The sequence below is a fragment of the Gadus macrocephalus genome, chromosome 8 (genome assembly GCF_031168955.1).
Source record: "Gadus macrocephalus chromosome 8, ASM3116895v1".
Taxonomy (NCBI): domain Eukaryota; kingdom Metazoa; phylum Chordata; class Actinopteri; order Gadiformes; family Gadidae; genus Gadus; species Gadus macrocephalus.
In genome coordinates, this window is record NC_082389.1 from 13,894,266 (window position 1) to 13,899,636 (window position 5,371).

At 44.8% G+C, this 5,371-nt stretch overlaps 1 protein-coding gene across 1 annotated transcript in view; it reads right to left on the reverse strand.

The window, feature by feature from the left end:
- si:ch1073-184j22.2 (dual specificity protein phosphatase 18) overlaps window positions 1-654 on the reverse strand; it is a 2,774-nt gene extending 2,120 nt beyond the window's left edge. The window contains exon 1 of the mRNA XM_060059272.1: window positions 585-654. The gene's annotated coding sequence lies outside the window, so the exon portion shown is untranslated. The remainder of the gene's footprint in view (window positions 1-584) is intronic.
- Between the last annotated feature and the right edge of the window lie 4,717 nt (window positions 655-5,371).

The following is a 5,371-nucleotide window of genomic DNA, read 5'->3' on the forward strand; positions in this document are numbered from 1 at the left end:
ATTCACTAGACTTAACAACAAGACCTACATCGACATGCATGCCCAAAGCGACCGTTGACCCCTGCTAAGTGACATCACCCCGTCCCGGGACACGACCAGCCTCTCGCGGGTCTCTGTTGGTCTCTTATGGCCCCGGGAGGACCAGCCCGGAGCTCCACAGAGGAAAACAAATAGGCCTCCGAGAGGGGAAGGCCTCCGACTGGACCGGCCCCTCTTACGGAGGGACAGAGCCGGCACATTTAAACAGGGAACTCTGTCCACACAGGCTCCCAACCTTTCAGTTCCAGACCGAGAAATGGGAGGTTGAGGATACAGAGAACAAGAAGACACTCAACCAGTCAGAAAAACAACCATACTGTATTTGATGAAATGAGAGCCTGTAGTACAGAAAACCTATATGGACTGACTATTGGACGTGGGTGCCATGTATGCAAAGATACACGTGTGTGTGTTTTTATGTCTGTGTGTATGTGTGTGTGTGTGTTTGTGTGTGTGTTTGTGTGTGTGTGTGTGTCTGTGTGTCTGCGTGTGTGTGTGTGTGTGTGTGTGTGTGTGTGTGTGTGTGTGTGTGTGTGTGTGTATACCTTGTTAGTAAAGTCCTCAGTGAGTCCACCCGGGTGTGAGTAAATGAAAGTCTCGAGACCAGTATCCTCAACCCCCCCAACCCCTATCCTCAAGCCAACCGATCACAAGCCAGGTTAAATTTAGAGGCAGAGCACAGCAGCTGGGCTTCAGTCGGTAATATGGTATAGGGTTTCTGTGGTCCTTGCACACCAGATGACACGTGATTGTGCACCCTCTAGTGGCGAAAGCTAGCATAAACACATGTTTTGCTAGCCTCCTGAGACAGAACTGCTCTCACAAGCTCACATTGTGTTCTGCAGAACCAATCAGAAGCAAGGAGGATGGATACAGCACCCCCATGTCCACTGGCCTATGGTCCACAATTCTGTCTTCCTATGACTTCATCTGTCTGTCTGTTATTTTATATTCTGCTGTAGAGGCTGGTTGTTGAAAGTCCGACCGTTTCCCCCTTATTGTGACTGGAAGGACTGCTTGTGTAAGAAGCAATCAATGGAAGACTTACTTTCATCTTCGATGATGATTTACAACAATAAGAATATTGATTATTAATGCCCGTGATTATAGTGTTAGTTATTGCACACACACACACACACACACACACACACACACACACACACACACACACACACACACACACACACACACACACACACACACACACACACACACACACACACACACCTGTTAGTGATTTCAGCTACTCCATTTACAGATGCTCTAGTCTAGTTCATATTTCAGCAGTTTTAAAGGAATGCAGAAAAGAAGAACAGAATGGGGCAAGATTTTGAAACTTAACAACCATGGCTATGTAACCCTTCTTACAAATTATACTCAAGCTTTAGCTCTCGAATATTAGCTTTTACAGCACTATAGATGTACTACCTGTATATTAGTGATGGTGATTTATATTTGTAAACCAATTCCCAAAAAGTGACCAGGAATGTGTAGTTTGTCTTGAGTATGAAGGTTGTTTTTTTTGTCTGCCGTTGTATCCAGACAGGTATATCCGATTCCGGGACAATGCAAAGCAGATATTTGCATTTTTCTTTGTGCATCTTTCAAGGTGTGACATCCCGTCTATGATGTGTCTGAGCAGAGGATCATCTTCAAGGTCAGTCTCAAACTTTGGAGAAGATCCAAGTTTTATTGATTGCCATGCAAAGAATAGATAGGTAGATACATGGATTTATTATCCCCCTTTGTTGCAGCAGATCAGTGGGCCATAGGCTCAATCACCTTTGTGTTACCTCATTTGCGATAGGTAGGGACATTTATTCACATTCAAATCTTCAATATTGCCACTGAAAAAGGTGCAGTGTGTAGAATTTAGACACAATTACAAGTGAAGTTGCAGATAGAGACCAAATTAATAAATACAGTGGTCTGGACTGGTCTGTATTGAGTAGGGTGCTAGTAGATATTTCCGATTTGCAAATAGGTCACATAAATTTTAATCACACCAAGGTCAATTTCTGTCAGCTTTAGCCTGTAAATAAATTTGGTTAACCTATCAAAATCAGCTATCTTCCATCATTTACCTTTCAGAACACATTCCTCTTATGCGTCCATACTGGAGATCTGCATTCATAGACCTGAACCTAGTTATCACATCCATTATTGGTATTGATCATTCATCTCGATGTGGAGCTCTGACTGGCCAGTGGTTGATTTTGATGTTGGAGGTCTGAGATACGGTTAATCTTTTAGGACGTTTATATCTAACCCCAGCGTGTGTTGATGTTTGGATGCTTGTTTTTGGCACTTTGTCTTGTTGGTACTAGGCCTCCGTCTTCCACCTTTAGGCATCGATGCTTGCTTTGAGCTGCACCTTCAGCTCCTCCCTGTTCCCCTCTCTGAAGGCCCTTCTTCTGTTGAGCAGCCGGGCCAGAAGAACTTTAGTCATCCCTGGCTTGTTATTTGGAAAACATGACCAAGACCTAAAAAAAATAACACATTCGTAACACAACGAAGTGAAATGAAACAAACAAGACATATTGTAGCGTCCCTCTGTAATAATGCAAGTAGACGGAACTGGGGTTTTACGGCGATTTATTTTCTAATTAATGCACAGGCTACTGTGGGCTGTAGCCTGCCGCAAAAACAACTACTATCGAATAAACTGTTGGGCCAGTGAGAATGGCGACGGTCTGTCTATAGCCGAGGGCTCTGTGTAGGCGTCACGTACACGCAGCAATGGCAGCTAGCGTTTAGCATTAGGCATTAGCATCGCTACGTCATTTGGTTGGATCTTATTTGAGTTTCCTTTTTTATTTCACTATTTAAATCTGTTTAATTCATTTGAGTGTTATTTGGTTTTCTTGATCTTTCTTCAGAGGCGTGCTCTTGTATCCAAATCATGACGTTTGAATCTGTCAGAAGGCACAGCAGATATTCATATATGTGTTTGCTTTTGAGGAATCATTTGAACAGTAATGACACAACTTTATTTATATATCTATAGCACTTATAGATGTATTATTATTCAGGTCCACATTCATTTCCGTTTCTTCCTGCAATTGCTATCCACCATTCCACTGATAAGACATTCTTTATATATGTCTACATATATGTTTTAAAGGAGATTTCAAAATATCAAGATATATATGGTATATCGTGAAATGGAGAAAATGTATCGGGATATTCATTTTTTCCCATATCGCGCAGCCCTAGACAAGCCTATCAATTTCAGGTCCTTCCATTTGGCCTCTCCCTGTCCCCCTTGGGGACCCTAACCCTAACCCTATATGTGATTTAAGAATGATGCCCTACCTCGACGACTGGCTATTATGTATATCATCCCGCCAGCAAGTCGTAAAGGATACAGAGTTGATACTGTCCCACATTCAGTCTCTCAGCTTCCAGGTCAACTTGAAAAAGAGCGACCTGAATCCAAGGCAGGAAACATCCTTTTTAGGACTCTGCCTACACTCTCACACAATGAGGGTGTCCTTCACCCTCAGAGAGTAGTCGTGATCCTGGCAGTCCTCTGCGCTTTTTGCCGAGGCAGGCGTATAGAACTATTTTACTTTCAGAGGAAGCAGGGGTTACTATCTGCTGTAGTAATGGTTCAAACTGGGCCTTCTCAGGGCCCGACCCTTGCAGTGTTGGCTGAATGATTTCAACCTTCACCCACAGAGGCACAGGAAACTCGGGGTGACCCAATCATGCTTGCAAGCCTTGCTACCCTGGAGGGACGTCAGCTTGTTCACACAGGGAGTTCTCCTGGGCAGGGTACCTTCAAGGTGGATGCTCGTGTCCACAGATGCCTCCCAGAGAGGCTGGGGAGCAGTCTGGAAGGGTCGAACTGTGAGAGGCCTCTCGGAACACCTGTGGGACAAAGAACACATCAATGTCCTGGAGCTCAGAGCGAAACACCTTGGCCTGAGAGCCCTTCTTCCATTTATACAGGGCAAGCATGTTCTAGTACGGACAGACAACTGTCCGGCCGTCTATCACGTCAATCACCAGGGGGGGCACAAGACCTCTGCGTTTCCTTCAAGGCCGCCAAGGGACTCTTGTGATTCCCACCCCTGGCCTCACTAAGGGCAGTTTATATTCCTGGTGTGCTGAACTAGGCAGCAGAACTCCTTTCCAGGTCTGGACCTCCTCTGGGAGAGTGAAGGCTGCACACAGAGATGGTTGCAAGTTTGTGGGCACGCTTTGGGGTAGCCCAGGTGGATCTCTTTGTGTCAAGGGAGATGACTCATTGCCAAATGTGGTTCTCCCTGAGTTATCCGTGCGCTAGTGGCGGCTGGTGGAATTTATTTTAGGTGGGGCTGAACGTTGGGAGCATCCTCCCCCAGAATAATATTTTGTGATTTAACCAAACAAACAAAGCATTCTGGTGCATTCGAACAAAATAATAAAGACAAAAAATAACATTTTTACTGTGAGTGAGTGAGTGAGTGAGTGAGTGAGTGAGTGAGTGAGTGAGTGAGTGAGTGAGTGAGCGAGCGAGCGAGCGAGCGAGCGAGCGAGAGAGAGAGAGAATGGGTTACTGTGTTACGGCCAATCCATTGTGTTGGTAACTTCACTCATAAATATATCTACAGTCTGCATTAGTATGCATTTAGACAAATACAATGAAATATAAATTTGACAAAATTCATGTAAATATGCAAACTTTTGTGTGTGGTTGTTCAAGACACACTTAAGGCATGATACCAACATAGGTTTGCAGAGGACTACATACAGTACAATATGCACACTGAAGGCCTGATGCCACCATAGGTTTGCAGAGAACTTTATACAGTATGTACACTTGAAAGGGGTGGGACAGCTCATCAGTCACATTTGAAAGCGCGATAAACTCAAAGAAGAGTACTTTGATGTTATTGTTGCCATCTATGTACCTTATCAGAAACACAAGCTGGCAATGAGTGCAGACATCGGTGGTCTTGTCTGCCTGAATGGCAATGTGGCCTGCTTGTTTCACCTCTTCCAAAGCGTAGTCTCTAAGAACTGACAACATGCAGTCCAACAGTTCATTTTGCACGGTCTTCGAAGTGCCTTTAAAAACGGTGGCGTTTTCCAGGTGCACCTCCAACTCACGGTCAATGGAGGCCATGAGCTCAATTAGACCTCGGAAAATGCCTGGATTTTCTGATGTTTCACTCTCATCGTGACCACGCAGAGGAAGTTCAAAGGCACCACAAAATTTCACAGCATCGATGATCTTTGACAAAATATGACGATTCCTGTCCACCTCCTCATTGTGGGTACTCGTGGGTCTGGCCCCTCCTCGGCCCCTGCCTCAAGGAATGAGTAAGGCTGTTCTGGACACCAT